General features: G+C 39.0%; 1 protein-coding gene across 7 annotated transcripts in view; it reads left to right on the top strand.

The window, feature by feature from the left end:
• WDFY3 (WD repeat and FYVE domain containing 3) overlaps positions 1–20,759 on the top strand; it is a 286,019-nt gene that overhangs the window by 12,430 nt on the left and 252,830 nt on the right. For 6 of the 7 annotated variants that reach the window (XM_066385917.1, XM_066385914.1, XM_066385916.1 and 3 more), the window contains exon 2: positions 12,950–13,043. The exons of the other annotated variant lie outside the window; for it this stretch is intronic. The gene's annotated coding sequence lies outside the window, so the exon portion shown is untranslated. The remainder of the gene's footprint in view (positions 1–12,949; positions 13,044–20,759) is intronic. 7 annotated transcript variants of the gene reach the window in all.

The following is a 20,759-nucleotide window of genomic DNA, read 5'->3' as shown; positions in this document are numbered from 1 at the left end:
ACAGCAACCTCAGCGTTCCAGGTCATTTTTTCCACTGCGCCACTACAGGTTGCTTACTTACCATATCTCAAGAATTGGTAGAATATTGTATTTGTGGTATGGCAGTATAGTCAAGTTTCAGAGTAGGGCAGAGTACTATTGCACAGGGCAGACTAGAATGAGTTCACACTTAGAAATAATGCTGCATGTCAGGGCCAGTGTCACCTAAGCTACAGGTGTTGAGGAAAGGTTCTCTTTGGTAGGTCATGTCAAGAGTAGTATAGCTGGAGAGCCATCCATGCAGCCTACTGTTAATGGGAATTCAAGAGAAATAAGCACATGGAATCATTCTCTTCCATGGAGGGAAGAGAATGAATACATATATGTATATGTCTATTTATATGAATAGCCTCCAGAAAATTCTGTTTGTGGATTCTGGGTTACTGGGCTGTAGATACTGGCCTGATACCAGTCCTTGGAATTGAGACTGGTAATCAGAAACTTGCATCCCAGTCCTAGGATGAGACATGTTAGGGACCAGGCTTGGACCCTCCAGAAGTGTCAAAACAGAAGCCTTGTTATAAATACTAAGGTATAAACAGGGCTAGAACAGCAGAAGGGGTAGGTGGAGAATAAAGTGGGTATTGGAACAAACTAGGAATCCTAGTCACCTAACCTGGATTATAGAAGCTGAGTGACTTAACATTAATGAAAGCTTGATCTGAAATCACAGACTGGGGCTGAAGCTGCTGACGTATCTCTATCTTTTATCACAGATCTGTATTGGTGACCCAGGATTTAAGTGGTAGAAGAAGCAAGGCACATGGAGAGCAGAAACAATCTGTGCTTGACGTTCTTTCATATACTATTAAATATCTTTTAAGGAAAAATTTATTTCCATTGTTAATCAGTAATTACTTTGTTTGCTTTATTGGCACTGGTGTGGCATCACAAGATGCAGAGAATTGCTGATGCTTCACAGTAACGTCTTAACAGGAAACTGCTGCTGAGCTGCTGCTAAAATGAACAGCCTGAAGCTTTGGAGTAAATATGCTTTCTTGCAAAATAGGAGGATGTAAAAAAGCATGTTAGGCATGAGGGTTCTAATGTCACAATTCTGGAGGCAAAGGCACACTCTGTTAGGCAGTTAGGTTTGAGTGGGGTAAGAGGAAGCACCAAAATGTGTGAATATGATAATTTGATGTTAAAATGAGAACCTTCCACATTTTTCTTTTACTTCCTAGAAAATATCATATTAGTATTTTTGGGGTTGCACTTAGCTGATACTCACTTGCACAGTGGGTGACAAAAGGCAGTTATAGAACCCGTACTGGAAATTGAACGATGAGTCCAACAAGTGGGTCTTGGACAGAAGAAACCAAAGGAGCTCTAGGAATCTAGAGGAGTTTTTATTCCTTGTTTCTAGGTCCCTGCCCTAAAAGAGACCTTGCTGTAAAGATTTAGTCTCTGCCGTGCCTTTTCAATTTTTGTATTCCAGCGGGAAAGGATGAGGCCAGCCCTGTTCAGATCATGTATCTGTCTCCCAGAGCCAGGGGACCCCGGGTTGTGATGTACAGTCATGGCTCTAGACCTCTACCCCTGTGTGCGGGGCCATCTCTAAAGAAGGGGAAGTTACTGTCAAGCTTGGTGGCTCTCCTAGGAGGTGTTTAGATTATCCTACCCCTTGGTAATTTTACCACCCCTTCTTCCTTCCCCCCACTTCCCTCCTCAGTTATGTAAAGGTAGAGACAACCCTGCTACCCCATCTATTGCTGCACTGTTTCTAGTGGGAGAAAAACCTAAGTGCAAGTTGAGCTACCACACGAAGAGGCCGTGCAGTAGGGTTACAGATTCTGGGGATGTGCTGCCCTTGTCCTGCTGTGATTCTTGATATTTTACAGACTGAATTTGATTCCTGCTAACTTGCCACCTGCATGATTAGGGGAAAGGAAAAGGAAATAAAATGTTTTTAAAGAGAAAGATGGGCGGATGTACGTATCACACACCAGTGACTAGTAGGAAAATTAATGGTGGCTACAATCCTTGTTTTGTATCAGTGCATGAACCCTAGCCTGTTTCTCTTCAGATTTCGTATTTCTGTTGCCTTCTGCCTATCAAGTATATTGACTTATCAGGGTCTGTTCCAAACAAGCTGAGTCAGACTTTCCTTCTTGAAATGGTCTCAGCTCCTGGTTGTTACAACGGTGTGGGATTGTGGTGGGCTTCCACTGACCTGAACACTGCCCAGTACACAGAAGACACTCCATGGGAATCCCCTGAGTTGTTTTCATGGTCTTCACCGCCCCGAGGGTATGGTAGCAACCTTTCTTTTCTTGATAGTCAGGGACAGTCACCCCCACCCACTTTTGTAGTCTTCAGTTTTGCTTGTTTTCCTACTGTCAGGAAATCAAGCTGAACAGGATAAGCTCAGCTTTCAATATAATGAAACAGTTGATTTTGTCTCTTGGTATGAGTCTTTTTTTCTTTGGGTACTAAAACTTCTAGATCAGCAGATTCCAGAGTTCTTGAGACGAGTTTTTGAAACAAAAGGCAAAACACTATCATTGTTTGGTTCCCACATGCAGTGTATTATGGAAATGGGGAACACTGTATATGGTTAGTGGTTCAGAACCTATTTTATATCCTATAGGACAGCACCCCAACTTAATCTTGCATAGTGATGCTGGCAGAGGCAAATTCAGAATTGGTGTCTCTTACAGGAGGATCAGTTATTACCCTTTCTGTAGTGCAAAGGGCTTGGTGTAATTTGCCAAGAGGTAGTGCTTAAAGGGGACTTGGGCAAAGAAGTTCTCAAGAGTAGTGTCAGTGAGGCCAGTCGTAGTGAGTCCACACCAGGGGTCTCCAAACTTTTTACACAGGGGGCCAGTTCACTGTCCCTCAGACCATTGGAGGGCCGACTATAAAAAAAACTATGAACAAATCCCTATGCACACTGCACATATCTTATTTTAAAGTAAAAAAAACAAAGCGGGAACAAATACAATATTTAAAATAAAGCACAAGTAAATTTAAATCAACAAACTGACCAGTATTTCAATGGGAACTATGGGCCTGCTTTTGGCCAATGAGATGGTCAATGTGCCCCTCTCACTGACACCAATGAAAGAGTTGCCCCTTCCAGAAGTGCAGTGGGGGCTGGATAAATGGCCTCAGGGGACCGCAGTTTGGGGACCCCTGGTCCACACAGTTGATCCCTTGCATAACTGCTTCTCCTGCGTCCTGGTTGTTCTCATGAACCTACTGAGCAAGGACCAGCTTGGCTGGAGAAGATGTCTGACTTGATTTGCGATGTGGGTCATCTTACCTACCCGTTCATCAGGAGGCTGTATAATTTGATTTGATCTGTTTGCTTTGGCAGTGGCCAGATTCTGGTGAATACCTGGGAGAGGAATTTGGTTACTGCCAGGTTGTGAGAGATTCATTCTGATCGCAGTTTCGTAAATCTCTTTATCATATATTCTCTGATCTTTCATGGCACTAAAAAAGGAAGGATTGTAGGCTCTCTAGCCACTCCAAGAAGTGTCTACCACAGAAGTAGTAATACATTCTGTAAATTCCCAAAACTTAAGCAAGATTTTAAACCACATTCAACAACAATATTTTAACTTATTTTTGTCTTGTTTGACATGGTTATTTTCCTTTTATTGATTTCATATTTTATAGTTCTTCAACTATTAAGGCCCCATGCCAAATATGCTGTTTGTGAAGGCATGTGTCTATGTGTATGTATACTCACACATAAACACATAGATATATACTTACCATAGAAAGTGTATGAAAGTGTATATACCAGACTGTAAACAATGATTATCTTTGGGGCATGAGTTAAGGGAAAATAAGAATTGCTATTGTGGTGGAGAGAAACTTATTGACTTCAAAAATGTGTTCTGCATGATATTTTTATATTCTACTAAGTGTGTACTTTCATTAAAATGAAAAAGACCTGCATATGATTTCTGCTTCTTATAAAGTTAAGAGAGATCATTTCTAAATGATTAAGGACTAATAAGTAATACTAATATAGAAAGCTATCTGTGTTGTCAACAAAAGCATGTGTAGTGGTTTTTATTTTTATGTTCTAGTATATGTATTTGACATTCAGATGCTATTGAAAGTCATTGCATGTATTTTGTTTTTCATGTAATTACATTTAAGTTGAATCTCTGCTTTTCTTCTCAACCTAAAATATTCATTTAAAACTTGCTCTGTAATTAACAAAAAGTATAATATTTCTTAACCTGGAATGTCTATAATTCAGAGATCAAATTGGAATACAGAATTGCAGTAGGGAGTTCTTTAACATGTTATTCTATTCCTTGCTAATTTTAGATTGCATGTCTGGGCATCTGACAGGGACCAAATGCTGTGAAGAGCTTATAGACATGTTTTCCAGTTTTTAGTATGTGCAGACCAGCTTGTATTATCTTCAGGCTACTTACTAAGTTGATGATGATTTGTCACCTTCTGAAGAGTAGTCCACTATCTTTTAAAATAAACCAATTCCTTCAAATACATATATAAAAGTGAACAAATCATAAGTGTCTAGCTCAATGTATTTTATCAAAATGAACATGCTGCAACATTTAAAAAATGAAAAGACTAGCCATAGGCTAGAAACAATATTTGCAAAACATATATCTAGCAAAGGATTGGAACTGGAACATCTAAAGAACTCTCACAACTCCATAAGACAAAAGACCCTGTCAGAAAATGAATTAAATATAAATATTTGCACAGATATTGCACCAAGGATATATAAATGGTCAATAAATTACATAGAAAGATACAAGAACATAGAAAGATGTTCAATATCAGTATTCATCAAGGAAAATGAAAAGTAAAACCATAGAGTGATTTCACTCCACACCTTTAGAATGGCTTAAAATAAAGTCTGACAGTTAAATTTGGTAAGGATGTAGAACACCTAGAAGTTTTCTCTCATACATTGCTGGTGAAAGGGTATAGCTGCTTTCACAATAGTCATTAATAACCCTGGCCAGGTAGCTCAGTTGGTTAGAGTGTTGTCCTAATAGCACCAAGGTTGTGTGTTCCATCCCTGGTCAGGATACATACAAGAATCAATGAATGCGTAAGTAAGTGGAACAACAAATCAATGTTTCTATCTGTCTGTCTCTCTCTCTCTCTCTCTCTCTCTCTCTCTCACACACACACACACACAAATCAATAAGAAAACTATCATTAGTTTCTTGTGAAGTTAAACATATTTCTTATAAATTTTATTCCTAGGTATATATACCCAAGAGAAGTGAAAGCACATAGCCATAAAAAGGCTAAAGTTTGTAGCAGTATTATTCAATGTGGTTTTCATTTGCTTTTCATGAATAATTTAACCATATTGAACATCCTTTCATGTGCTTCATTTGTTATATATATCTTTTTTTAGGTGTTGACATCTTTTGCTCTTTTAAAATTAGATTGCTTATTTCATTATTACTGAGTTATAACAGATCTTCCTATGTGTGGGTTATACCAGTCTTTTGTCTGGTATGTGTTTTATAAGTTCTTTCTCCTAGTTTGTGCTTCTTTTCATTTCTAAAAGAGTCTTAAAGAGTGGAAGTTAATTTTGACGAAATCCAGTTTGTCAGTTTTTCCTTTTTTTTTTTTGTATTTTTCTGAAGCTGGAAATGGGGAGAGACAGTCAGACAGACTCCCGCATGCACCCGACCGGGATCCACCCGGCACGCCCACCAGGGGCGATGACGCTCTGCCCACCAGGGGGCGATGCTCTGCCCTTCCGTGGTGTCGCTCTGCGGCGACCAGAGCCACTCTAGCGCCTGGGGCAGAGGCCAAGGAGCCATCCCCAGCGCCCGGGCCATCTTTGCTCCAATGGAGCCTTGGCTGTGGGAGGGGAAGAGAGAGACAGAGAGGAAGGAGGGGAGGGGGGGTGGAGAAGCAAATGGGCGCTTCTCCTATGTGCCCTGGCCAGGAATCAAACCCGGGTCCCCCACACGCCAGGCCGACGCTCTACCACTGAGCCAACCGGCCAGGGCCAGTTTTTTCTTTTATGGTTACTGTATATATCCTATTAGAGAATTCTTTGCCTAACCCAAAGTTACAATGATTTTGCATGTTTTCTTCCAGAAGTTGTATAGTTCTAGGTTTTATGCTTAAATCTGTGATCCATATTGATTTAAATTTTGTATGGGATGTAATGTAGGGGTTGGTTGAGAGCCTTTGTTTTGTTTTGTTTTGTTTGTATGTGGATGTTCAATTGTTCCAGCACCATTTGGTAACAGATTTTTCCTTTCTCCACTAATTGCTTGACATTTTGTCAAAAATCAATTGACCATATATATATATTATATTATATATATTATAATATATACATAACACACATACACACATACACATGTGCAGCAGTTTCTGGAAACTCTTCTATTTGTGTAGGTGTCTTATCTTTTCGCTAGTACTATCTTTTCTACTGACTTGATGTACTGTAGTTTTAAAAAAATGTCTGGAAATCAGATAATATGAGCCTTCCATTTTTGTTCTGTTTCAAAACTCTTGGTTTTTCCATGTAAATTTTAGAGTCAGCCTTCCAGTTTAAGGGTATGTGTATGTGTACATTTCCTAATAGCTCTGTTCAACAGGAAGGCTAAAAAGCAAAGAACAGTGGACACACCCAAGTCCCAAAGTTTGGTCTCTAATACTGTTCCCAACACAAAGGAACCGAAGTTTTTCCGAGAAATAAAGGGCTGATTCCGGGCCCAGACAGGGTATCTGTGACATGAATTTTTTTTTTTATGTTAGAGAATTAAAAAAAAAATTGTTTTGTTTTAATGGGGGCATGTCACAATCCAACAACAATATGGGGCAGATAGAGATGATGTGACTCTAGATATGACACCCTGAGGTGACATATCATCACCTGTGTAGATTCTGGCCAAGACTATATAACCTGAATCCCATGCTAGACGAAGGGAAAATACTATAAAGGGTCTTATTGGTTTATTTGGAGGAAAAAAATGGAATATAGATGATAGAGCAAATTAAAATATTTACCAGTGCTGTGGTTACAAAATAGGGTAACTCTCTACTTATAAAATGCACATTAAAGCAAAGGAGCAAAGGGCTATGATATGTGTAATTTATCCTCAGCTGGTTTGGAAAAATACATATGTCTGTGTGAATAGAAAGAAAGTGCAAGACAGCACATGAAGATAAATGATAACACAACAGGGGTAGCATTAATAAGTGGTTACTTTGGGAATAAGGGTGATTTTTGTGTTTTTTTAATTGAACTTATTGGGGTGACATTGGCTAATAAAACTGTATACGTTTCAGGGGTACCACTCTAATGTATTCTTACATTTGCAACTTTTATATAAGTTTGAAATTATTTCTAAACAAAGTATTTAAAGCCTTAAGAAATATCTGCCCTTTACTTTTAGACTTTATTTATAAAGAGCTTGTTTCTTTGGAACCATTTGGAATGAACATTTTTATAATATTTTCTTCTGTGTTGGTGTTGTGAATCTATAAACCAACCATTGTTGAATATGACGATAGTTAGTGGGAGATTTGGGGAGTGGAGGAGGCAGGAGAGCTATTTATTATAGTGATTTATTTAAGTGTAGGTAAGTATTAGCTACAATGTCTACTGACATCTTTAGAGTTATTGTTACCATTTATCAAGAATCTAGCTCTTGCATCATGATTATTTAGATATCTTATTTTGTTAACTGAGATTGTCATTTTTAACCCTAAGATAGTGACTATTCATTTGTTTATTCAGTGATTTATCGAAAATCTTTATTGAATGATTACTGTGTGCCAGACCTTTTCCCAGACATTGAAGATGTAGCACCAAACAAAACAAAGCTCTTGCCCCCGTGGGTTTTATGTTTTTGTGGGACAGCATAGACGAACAGGAATAGAAGTGAAATAAATGAATGTTGGTAACATTGGAGAAAATTAACCAGGGAAGGGGTTAGGGATTCTGGGAGCAGAACTGTTGCAGTTTTGAATAGAGTAAATAGGAAAGACAGCCTAGGGGACATCTGAACAAAGATTTGAAGACGGGGAGGGACTGAGACATGCAGAGATAATTATCTCTTAGAAAACTAGGGAGAGAGAATAGCAAGTCTAAACTCTCTGAGGCAGGAGTGTGTTTAGCCTTGAACAAAGCGGGTCAGTAGGGAAGGCGGTGAGAGGTAATGGACCAGATTATGTAGGTTCTTTTATGCTATTAAAGATTTTGGCATTTACCCTGAGATAATAAAGAGCCTTTGAGAGATTTTGGGCACAGACATTACCTTATGTCATTTATATAAGATTACCACAATCACTGGCTGCTTTGATGAGAAAGGACTGAAATAGGGCAGGGTAAAAGTTGATGCCAATTACTAAACTCGGAAAAATTCAATTGAGAGATGATCATGTTACTGTTCTGGACAAAGTCTTGATGTAGGTGATGAGAAGGAGTTGTATTCTATATATATTTTGTAGATAGAGCCAATAGTATCTGCTAATGGCTTAGAGAGGATAATGCTTGAACGTTAGTGATCAGTGAGAAGAGGTGAAATAAATGACAGAGGCTGAGAAGAAGTGGCCAGTGGCCAGTGAAATAGGATGAAACCAGGAGAGTCTTTGTTCTCTGAAAGCGAGGTAAACAAGTGTATCAGGGCTTGCTGCCAAGTGATCCAGAGGGGTGAAGAAAGATGAGGACTGGCCTTTTGATGTATGTAATAGGTGACCTAAAATTGTCAGGTATGGTGGGAAGCAAAAGTCTAATTGGAGTATGTTCAATTTGAATTGAAGAATAGTTGGAGACAAAATATGGACAACACTTTTGTGACCTTTTGCTGAAAGGGGAATAAAAAAATGGTCATACCTAGGGAGGTGATGCTGTTGTTTGTTTTCTAATGATGGGAATTACAAACACACACATGGTTTTGCTTTATCAGAAGGAATACATTAGGAAGTTGATGATGTAGGAGAGAGAAGTAGGACTTACTAGACTGTTGTCTTACAATAGTAGGGACATAATATTTAGTATCAAAAGTGGAGGAGTTTGTTAGACTTGATGTGGTCTCAGAAAGTTCAAGCACAGCAGGAGGTAAATGGTTGAATGTGGATCTGAAAGTTCTTTTCTGATTGTTTATATAGGAATCAAAGCCAGAATATAGTGATTCAGGTTTTAAGTGGCTTTTGCTATTTTTCCTGTGTGATGCTGTTCATCAGGTGATCTGCCAGAGTCCTGAGCAGCCATAGGAGGGCTCTAGCCCTGCTTGTTTATTATTTTTTTCAGACATTCAGCTTTCTGTTACTCTTTAATCTGTCTAGTTTGTGTAACACTTAGAGATTTCTAAAACTCTTTCGGGGCTATCTGGAAGAAACTTCTTTTCTCATTGATCTTTGAGCTAAAAAGTGTGATTCAAAGGTGCTTCGAATTTAGCCAGCACACTTTCTATGTTCGGTGTGAGAAACCCTCCCTAGAGATGTGGTTAGTCCAAGGAGATACAGCTGTAGACAAATCTGGTATCCAGGTCTCTGTGGGTTCTAATTTTACTTTTTACTTCTGAAATTTAGTTTTCACACCTATGTGCACATACATTAAACTCACCTCTTTGGCAATAAAACTGGATTATTCTAAATTGGTGGCAACCAAAGCATAAAATAAAAAATGTCAGAGTCAAAATGAGAACCCTGTGTAAATTGTAATTTGTTTAAAACCGATACTTGAAATTATATTGCAGTTACAGTGCACTGAAATTATATCCAAGCATTTACCCTTGGCTGAATTTATATTAAAATAAAAGATTCTAAAACAGGATCAGTTACATAATATTTTAGATGTCTGATACTTGCAGACACCTGTAGTGCATTAATTTACAAAAATGGGTTGAGGAAAACACTGGTATGAAGCTCGCTATTTCCAGTTTTTTCTGACCTGCTGTTTCTGCTGCTGTGTCTTTACTCTCATCACTTGCCTGTGCCTGGTAATGCAAAATGGGTAAAACCAAATAATCAGCATCTAAATCACATATAAAATTTATGTAGATACATAAACAACTGAAGAGGAATTGGGCAAAATATGAGTAGGCATTTCATAAAAGAGAAAACACAAGTTAGTCAACGGACTTGTAAGAAATGCTCAGCATCGCCTGGCCTGTGGTGGCGCAGTGGATAGAGCATCGACCTGGGAGGCTGAACACCCAGGTTTGAAACTCCGAGGTTGTGGGCTTGAGCACAGGCTTATCTGGCTTGAGCGCAGGCTCTCCAGCCTGAGTACGGGGTTGCTGGATTGAGCATGGGATCATAGACATGACCCCATGGTCATTGGCTTGAGGCCAAAGTTGCTGGCTTGAGATCAGGATCGCTTGTTTGAGCAAGGGGTCACTGGTTCAGCTGGAGCCCCTCCCCCTCCCCGTCAAGGCACATGTGAGAAAGCAATCAATGAACTGAAGTGCCACAGTAACAACTTGGTGCTTCTCATCTCTATCCCTTCCTGTCTGTCTCTCTGTCTCTCTTGCTGCCTTGCTATTAAAAAAAATGCTCTGCATCATTACTTAATAGGAAAACACTAATTGAGACCACAATTAGATGCTATTTTCCCCAAAATTAAAAAGTCGGTCTGACTGAATGTTGGAGAGGATATGGATCAATGTGAACTGCCTGTTGCTGGTGACATTATAAATTGCCAAACACACTTTTGGGAAAGTAAAAATTGCCATCCTCTAGACACATACTTGAGAGAACCTTTGGCACCTGTAGCACAGGAGAACAGGAGATGGGTGTGACAGTTTTTTGTTTTTTTTTTTTTGTATTTTTCTGAAGCTGGAAACGGGGAGAGACAGTCAGACAGACTCCCACATGCGCCCTACCGGTATCCACCCAGCACGCCCACCAGGGGCGACGCTCTGCCCCTCCGGGGCGTCGCTCTGCTGCGACCAGAGCCACTCTAGCGCCTGGGGCAGAGGCCAAGGAGCCATCCCCAGCGCCCGGGCCATCTTTGCTCCAATGGAGCCTTGGCTGCGGGAGGGGAAGAGAGAGACAGAGAGGAAGGAGGGGGTGGGGGTGGAGAAGCAAATGGGCGCTTCTCCTATGTGTCCTGGCTGGGAATTGAACCCGGGTCCCCCGCACGCCAGGCCAACGCTCTACCACTGAGCCAACCGGCCAGGGCCGGGTGTGACAGTTTTTTATAATGATGTTCATACTAGCAAAGAAAAAAGGAGGACCCAGCGTAAGCAAGATGGCTGTTGTAAAGAGGATGAATAATTCAGTTATGGTACAGTTACACAATGGAGAATTATTCTGCAGTGAACATGAATGAACTATTAACTATTATGGATGGAATCTTGAAAACAACATTCAATGGAAAAAATCAGACCCTAGAAGATAGGAACTGTTAGATACCACTTTTACACAAACAAAAACAAAATGAAGCACTATGTGGTTGGGGGAATAGGTACATATGAAATATACTTATTAAAAAGCAAAGGAATGATAAACACAAAATACAGGATACCCGTTACAGGGGACAGATGGGGGATAAAAGAGGTAGGGCATGGGTTAGTGAGGAGCAAGTCAGTAGAATATTACCAGTAACCTATATTTAGGTTCTTGAGTTGGATAACAGGTACATGGATACTCATTCTGTTATTTTGCTTTGAGTTTAAAACATGTTACAAATAACTGTTGTTGTATGTAGCAATTAATATATTAAAAATCGAGAAGGCATGTTTTGAGGTTACAATTTAGGAGACATTTCATCACTTCTGCCTTCTCCCTCACTGCCATTTGAATTCCTGATATCTCAATATTTCACTAGAGGTGTCTTGTTTTAAAGTCTTCTATATGATTAAGGCTGTGTCTGCCATCTAAGTTGCTCAGTAACAACTTTTTGGATAAGTAACTGAATGAATGATTTGGGAAAATGATTCAGGATGTTCTTAGAAACCACCTAAGAGGTAGATTTTTAAAAATACTTTGCCTTTCACTTTGGTTCTTACAAAGTAAAAAGTGAGATAGACAGCAAAATTAGGTTATTGTTACATAAGTTTTTGAGTGATAGCTATATTTGAAGGCAATAGTACTGATTTTGTTTAAACTATTGTAATAATGTTAGCAAAGAGATTAACAATTATATAACAAAAACAAATTGTTGATCAGACAAGTATAATTTTGCTAATAGATGAAACTGTTCTTAGGCAAAATGTTTCAGAATTAGAATGCCCATGGGAGTTAGTTCAAGCTCCTCATTTTTGAATAAAAGAGCTTTGGGAAACCAAAAATAATAATAATAATTGATTAAGATCATAGAACTTGCTAAGAGTGAAGTTAAGAAAGACCAGAACCAGATCTCATGATTCAAGTACTAGTGTTTACATATTAGAATATTAAATGGTAAATAAAAAGAAACATTAAATATTTTATATAAGGCATGCTAAATAGCTCAAAGTTGGTTTATAATTATTGAGTCAAGAAGCAATGTTTTCTGACTTTAATTTAGAGCAAGTCAGTTCTGCTCTAGCTCATGTTTGTCTTGAGATGTGTGATAAATACACCTAGGGAAATAGCATGAATTCTTTTTTGCTTTTATTTGGTTCTCCAAAAAGAGACAAGGTGATCTGTGATGTACAAATGAATTCTTGACTGGAAGTGGGAAGAATTTAGTTCTGAACCTGGGTCTACCATTAACGAATTGTGTTATCATTGACACTCTGCATAACTTTTTCAGGTCTCAGTTTTCTCACCAGTGAAATGAAGCAGCTGAACTAGGTTGTTTACAGAGACCATCATTAAATGACTCTATATTCTTTATGGATTTTGAACAGCAAATTTTATTTACTTTAAAGTGTTGTTGTGTTCCACTATTAAACCATTGACAACACATAAAGAGATAGAGAATCAGTAGAAAATGAATGATGATGCTGAAACATATTCTGAAAATAAACTGGGTTTTCTTTTCTTTCTCTTGTCATAGATATAATACTTCTCCACATCTTCTTCAGGAGGAAAGTGCCTGCCCCTCCTGTTTTTTCTACGCAGGTTCATGCCAGCCCAGAACAGAGAATCAGGTCAGTTTTAGGATTGCTTTGTCTGTTGAACGAGAAGCCAGGAACTTCTAGAAGCATGTGAGTCTTTGCTTCACCATTGCTCTGTAGCAAGACCACTGAACTGTTACTCAGAAAGGCTGGGTTTCAGTCATTCTTTACCACTGATCGCTGGGTAAACTTGAATGAACCTTCTTTCCTTCATGGCTTTTAGTTTTTTGTTCCAAAAGAGGTTATGTTAGAATATATTACCTCTGTTTCAATTCTAGCTTTATTTAAAGCATTATTTTATTATAGTTACTTTCATAGAGTAAAATCATGTTTTTAAAGCATTATTTTCTTCTGTGTTTTTCCGAAAAATGTAGTTGCAAGCACAGGCTTTGGAACTTGCACTTTGAGCGGCTAGTTGAATGATGAACTATGTCTTGAGGTACTTGAAAGTACGATTGATACCTAGTTGCCTCAGTTTTAGTCTTTCACTTTGCTTTATTTTTACTGAAATGCTGTATGCGGTTGTAAGATGGCAGGAGTCCCAGCTAACTTAAAAAAAAAATCTGTGGTCTAAGATTTTCTGATCTGGACTAATAATGTCTTTTTCCAGAAGAAAGACTTGGAAGCCTTGGTCATCTGTGTGAGTTGAGTCCTGTGTTGAGGCTAGTTTTAGTACTGCCAATAAAAGTTATTTTGAATGAAGTATATGTATTCTCTATTGCTACATGTATTAATTTGTTAGAGCTGACATAACAATTTACCATACACTGTGTGATTTAAACAACAAATTTATTGTCTCGCAGTCTGGAAGCTAGAAGTCTAACATCAGGGTTCAGCAGGATTATTTCCTTTTGAGGCCCATGAGAGGGAAATCTGTCAGGACTTTTCCCTTGACCTCTGCGTGGCCACCTTTCCTCTGGGTGCCTTCACACAGTCTCTCCTCCATGTGGGGCTGTCTCCTTGTCCCATCCCAGTTTCCCCTTTTATAAAGATGCCGTCCTAACTACCCTAATGACCTCAGTTTAACTTGTATACTTCTGTTAAGATTTTTGATTACTTCTTTAAAGTGTCTGTCTTCAAATAAAGGTACATTCTCAGGTACTGGGGATTAGGACTTCAACATATGAAATTTGAGGGGGATAAAATTTAACCCATGGCACTACGTAAGACATTGCCCTAAAAGTTAGTGACTTAAAACAACAAACATTATCTTCTGAACTGGCTGCATTCAGCGGTCTGCCAGTTCTTCGGTCTCTTCTGAGGGTCTAGAGAGGATGTGCTTCCAGTTCACTCACATGGCATTTAGTTCCTCCTTGGTTGTTGGGCCAAAGGCCCCGGTTCGTTTTACTTACTTATTTTTTAATTTCGTTAAGTGTTAGTTTCAGGTGTACAGCTTAATGGTGAGACAGTCATATACTTTATATAGTGTTCCTGTCGATATTTCCAGTACCCCAACTGGCACCATACAGAGTTATCACAATATTATTGACTGGATTTCCTATGCTTTACTCCCCCATGACTAATATGTAACTACCGATTTGTGCTTCTTAGTCCCTTCACCTCCTTCAGCCAGTGCCCCGATGCCCCCGCCCTCTGGCAACCACCAAGTTCCTTCTCTCTCTGTCTGAGTCTGTTTCAGTTTTGTTTATTTTGTTCTTCAGATTCCATATACAGGCAAAATCACATGGTATCTGTCTTTCTCTGATTGATTATTTCACTGAGCATAATACTCTCACTAGGTTTGGAAGTTTAAGTCATTTCATACTGTAGGAGTTTTGTGTGATATCCCTTGTTAACAGAATATAGTTTAACAGAAACCATACAGAATTATAAATTTAAGACTTTCTTTTGGTATGCCTAGAATGGGTTGGGAAATCTATTCTTATATTTGAATGAGTAATATTTTTTTCTTTTTCCTTAGAATAAAAGCCTGTTGCATTGATTATGGCAAAGAGGAAGTTTAAATTTAGGCTCTTAGGATTCTGCATTACAAGGATATTGACCTGAGAATTTTTTGTTTTGTTGTTTTATAATCTGTATTTTTTTTTTTTTTTTTTGTATTTTTCTGAAGCTGGAAACGGGGAGAGACAGTCAGACAGACTCCCGCATGCGCCCTACGGGGATCCACCCGGCACGCCCACCAGGGGCAACGCTCTGCCCACCAGGGGGCGATGCTCTGCCCCTCCGGGGGCGTCGCTCTGCCACAACCAGAGCCACTCTAGCGCCTGGGGCAGAGGCCAAGGAGCCATCCCCAGCGCCCGGGCCATCTTTGCTCCAATGGAGCCTTGGCTGCGGGAGGGGAAGAGAGAGACAGAGAGGAAGGAGGAGGAGGGGGGGGGTGGAGAAGCAAATGGGCGCTTCTCCTATGTGCCCTGGCCGGGAATCAAACCTAGGTCCCCCGCATGCCAGGTCGACGCTCTACCGCTGAGCCAACCGGCCAGGGCCAATTTGTCTTTTTTTTAATGAAAACTTTTAGGAATAGATTTTGGGCGTTTGATTTTATGAGGAAAATAATGTATGTCTTATGGCTTAGAAAAATGTTTTCAGAAAAGAAGTGTATAACAGAACTATAGATTGAGTGAGTTTAAAAAGTTCAAGGAATGGAACTGAATACAATATAAAAAGTATACTTAATATGAAGCTTATTATGAAGTTTAAAAAGTTTCTACAATCAGAAAAAATGTTGCAAAGTAAAAGAACATTACTGATTAAAGTATTCAGATTTTAAAATTTAATAAAATTGTTCTTTATTTCAAGAAATGATAATTCAAGTTTGGGACTTTTATTTTAATCTTACTGTATTCCCTGTTGTGAAACTTTTCTATAGGTTGTTTGTTGGTTTATTGACTAGAGCTTGAGGTTCCTATGCCTACTTGATTGAGCTGATTTTTGGCTTTAAATATCTATTTTTGGGCTCTTGTTTTGAGGACAAATTATGCGTCAGTTTTTATTGACAGTATGATTTAAAAATTGTATAAAGTATTAAAAGCAAATGTAGGAGTAACAAACTGCAGTGTGTATGTATTTGGTTAGGATCCTAAACATAGTCCTGTTTATTTTCTGATGCAAATTATGACATAGTTGCTTACAACTATTTGCCCTAGGACATATTTCTTAACTTGTCTTCTTCCTCATCTGTAAAGTGGGTTTATTAATAGTATTTAAGAGTATCATGAAGGTTAAGTGAGATAATGCTTGTTAAGTGCCTTACACTGTACCTGGCATGTAATATGTAAAAGCTACATTTATATTAGCAATCATTTGTTGTTACAAGCATTGGCCTTAATTTTTACTCATGGATTTTCAAAGGTTAGGTTATAAATAAAACGTTCTGCTAATGATAATATATAATTTTTAGGGTTTAGTTGGTTGATTATACATTTGATTAGCATATTGACTTTATTTTTGAAAGTTAAAAATTGAGTTTGTATATAATGATAGGAGTTTAGAGCCATTGCTTACATTGTTTACTTGGGAAGGATGTGGAGAAGGGAGTGGGAGAACTAAATGTGCTATTTTTGCTGTAGGTCTGAAAAGATATTTTTGTAATCACTTAAATATTTTTTTTTAATTGGGAACATTAGGATGTCAACCTTACATTTTCATTTTCTTTTTAAACTTTAGCCACTAGTCACTTCGTTGTGTTTTGTTTTGACCGCAGGGGAAGGAGTGGGAGAAGAGGTGCTTGTTCCTTTGAATGTCACCATTGGTGTTATTCATGGTGGGATTGCTCCCTGCACTTCAGCTTTATGAAGACCTCTACTGAAAGTCATCTTTAAGTGTATTAATCTGGTTGTGAGATGACTGTAGCAACCTGAGGAAGCTAATCTTCTTTCTCCTTTTGAAAAAGGATCTATGTCTGAATTGAGGGAAATATGGAATTTAGGAGGACATCACCTGCTCATGTACATTTTGCTCCTAATTTGGTCAGGCATCTGCTTTACCTTTGCCTGAGCACATTTTGTGTGTGTGTGTGCTTTATATAAAGGAAAACAAAGAAGGCTGCTGCTCTCCTTAAGAGTTTGTAATTTGAGGGTATTATAGCAATAATCCAAGATGAGAAGAAGTGGGGGGGGGGTGTCAGAATAATTAGCTCTCAAGCTGCTTTATTATCTTTTTGGTGTATAGTGGGTGAGGAACCTCAAAAAGCCTAGGGAATCACATTGTGAAAGTAAAGATTCAGTAATTTTTGACTGAAGGAGAATTGTTGTGAATGTTAATATGCTGAAGTAGAATGTGAGTTACAGAATTATTTGATTTCAAAACATATATGAAAAGAAGTACAGGCCCTTTTAAATTGTTTGCTTTTTTATTTTTAACTTACTCATTTGGGACTTCTTAAAACAATTAGGATGTTTTGGGTTTTGTTTGTTTGTTTGTTTTTAATTCAGTGAGAGGAAGGGAGGCAGAGACAGACTCCTGCATGCACCCTGACCGTGATCTACAATACCTGCCAGGCTCACTAGGGGGTGCTGCTCTGCCTATCTGGGGTGTTGCTTCGTTGCTCAGCAACCGAGCTCTTTTTAGCACCTAAGGTGGAGGCCATGGAGCCATCCTCAGTGCTTAGGGCCAACTCGCTCCAATGGAGCCATGGCTGTAGGAGGAGGAGGTGGGGGAGAGAGAGAGACAGAGAAGCAAGAGTGGGGAGGGGTGAAGAAGCAGATGGGCACTTGTCCTGTGTTCCCTGATGGGGAATTGAACCTGGGATCTCTACATGCCAGGCTGATGCTCTACCACTAAGCCAACTAGCCAGGGTGATACTTTGTTTTTTCTCCCTTTCACAAAACTGAAATTACTTGTAATGGTCTGCCTTCCCTCATTGTCTTCCACATTTTTGACCTTTCAGTTTCCTTTTTTTTTTTTCTTTAAGGGAAGGACAGACAGACAGGAAGGGAGAGAGATGAGAAGCATCAACTCATAGTTACAGCACCTTAGTTGTTTATTGATTGCTTTCTAATATGTGCCTGATGAGGGGTGGGGTGGAAGGGCTCCAGCTGAGCCAGTGACTCCTTGCTCAAGCCAGCAGCCTCGGGTCCTGTCTGATCCCACGCTCAGCTCAGGCCGGAGACCTCAGCATCCCAGGCCAGTGCTCTACCCACTGCGCCATGGCCTGGTCAGGCTAGTTTTATTCTTTTGTATTTGATTTTACTTCATGTTTTGTAAGTCATGTATCATGTATGCATGATACAAGAAGTGTTTTTCTCCTTAGAATATTTTGAAATCTTTCTTAAGCAAATAATTTTACCTACTCCATAAGGTATCAAACCATAGCAATGAGTTGTTTTAGTTCCTCTGAATCAGTGTGGTTCAAAATTCAAACTTTTTGAGATCAGAGCTAGGATTTGGTCTATTTTTTTAAAAATCTTTTAAAGATTTACATTTTCTGTCTTTAGTAGATTATGAGGAGGCTTTGCTGTATCTACCTGTGTGGGCATTCAGGAATAAGGGCTTTTTCTGTGGTCAGGGATTGTTGAAAAGCTTTTACACAGTGTTAATCAGAAAATAAGCTATCCCTCATGAAAGAACACCTCTTACTTATTGTTGCGGTGTCGCACGTTAGGGTTGTGATTTTCTTAATGTGCATTTACCTTTATCTCCTAATTTGTGGATCATACATCTATGTGTTTTTCTCTTTTTGCATCTGCTGAAGAGTGGCCCTCTTCAAGGAATTTAGTTTTATGATTTCACAGTTAATGAAATCTGTCCTCTTCCCTTGCATATTAGTTAAAAGCAGTAAAAATAATAGTAAACAATTTACTGTGTGCTAGTTTTTTGTATATATTATATCATTTATTTTTCATAACAGCTCTACAAGAGTCATTCTATGATCATCCTGATTTTATGCTGCTAATAACAGGCAGAAGTTGCTTGCTGAGGTCACAGGATTAGGAAATGGCAGGACCAGGATTCAAACATAGGAGTCTGTCTCCAGGACTCAGACGGTTCTTTGCCTTTCTATCCTCACTCCTTTACACGTGAAGAAAGACATCACTTTCTTTTTTCCCTAGAAGAATATGAGACACTTTTTATGTGTTTGATTATATTCATTATATTAAACATGGACTTCCAGTGTTTTATCCTATTACTGAGAAAAGTAAGCAAATACAGACTAATAAAACATGTTTGGAGTAGAATGACTAGTTCTGTCTTCTCAGGTGACCCTATATAATATTAACATCTTCTTTTGGGGAGAAATCTATTGATTTGTAATTGAATCCCAGTTTTTGCAATGTCCTAATCACATTTTTGGTATTTAGTATACTAATTTAATTTATTTGTTTCCTTTGGAAATTCTTTAAGTAGACGTCCATATTTACCTTTTCTTAAGAAAATTATTTTGAGAACAATTATCCTGGTACCCAAAACTGTAGAACTCAAGTACAGGAAGTACAGCCTATATTTCCTTTTCTGGAGTTATTACTCTTTTCATTTCTCTGCCAAATGATTTTCTCAGCTTTCTTATCAGTGTACAAAGGTCAGTGGGGGGGGGGGGAGGGGTGTAAAGCTTAGCTATTGGCCCCCATAGCTAATTATTTTGATTATCATATGCTAAATCCTAACTTGCCAAAGAGAGAATTCATTTGTCTTGTCGCTGTCATTGGAAGGACCCTTCACAACAGAGCTGCCTCATCGGCGTGTGGGGAAAGGGCCACTTCTAAGAAGGGCCTTATTGTAGGAAGAAAGTATCTTTAGTATAGTAACCGAAGCAAACAATTACTATATTTTTTGCCCCATAACACGCACTTGTTCTCCCCAAAAGTTAAGGAGAAAATGCCATGTGTCTTATGGAGCAAAAAATACGGTATTTTTTTTTTTTTTTTTTGTATTTTTCTGAAGCTGGAAACGGGGAGAGACAGTCAGACAGACTCCCGCATGCGCTGACCGGGATCCACCCGGCACGCCCACCAGGGGCAAAGCTCTGCCCCTCCGGGGCTTCGCTCTGCCCTCTGCCGCGACCAGAGCCACTCTAGCGCCTGGGGCAGAGGCCAAAGAGCCATCCCCAGCGCCCGGGCCATCTTTGCTCCAATGGAGCCTTGGCTGCGGGAGGGGAAGAGAGAGACAGAGAGGAAGGAGGGTGGGGGTGGGGGGTGGAGAAGCAAATGGGCGCTTCTCCTATGTGCCCTGGCCGGGAATCGAACCCGGGTCCCCCGCACGCCAGGCTGACACTCTACCACTGAGCCAACTGGCCAGGGCATAATACGGTATTTTATTAAACATTTTAACACACCATTTGGTTCAGAATATTTTTTTTCTTATTTTCCTCCTTAAAACTCTAGGTGTGTCTTATGGTCAGGTAGGTCTTATGGAGGGAAAAATACAGTATCTATGAAGAAATGTTTGGACTTCAGGTTTTGATACATTTTAAAGTGAATTTGAATTAACTCTGATTCTTCTTACCTTTGTGGGTGTCATGATTTTGTGGCAAACTTATTTTTCAATATCTTATATTTAATAGCTGGAATGGTGATACATTTTAAGTCTAATTTAATAGTGAAGAATGGACTGTGAACTTATATGAAGGAGTTTTCAGTTATATATTATAATTATGTTTTGAATAAAGCATTGGTTCTTAAAATATTTAAAGTATTCTCTCTCTGGTGTATTGCAGCAAAAAACGGTGTGGTGACCTTAGTTCTCATTTTTACTTTTTAATTAGGTACCTTGCACTCCTTTATGCATGCTTTGCCTAAGAACTGGGTCTCTGAGAGTGGTTTGTCCTTTTAAAAATAAAATATATCCGTCATAGAA

The sequence above is a fragment of the Saccopteryx leptura genome, chromosome 5 (assembly GCF_036850995.1).
Source record: "Saccopteryx leptura isolate mSacLep1 chromosome 5, mSacLep1_pri_phased_curated, whole genome shotgun sequence".
NCBI lineage: Eukaryota > Metazoa > Chordata > Mammalia > Chiroptera > Emballonuridae > Saccopteryx > Saccopteryx leptura.
Note: the sequence above shows the minus strand (reverse complement) of the source record. Positions and strands in the feature narration are given on the sequence as shown.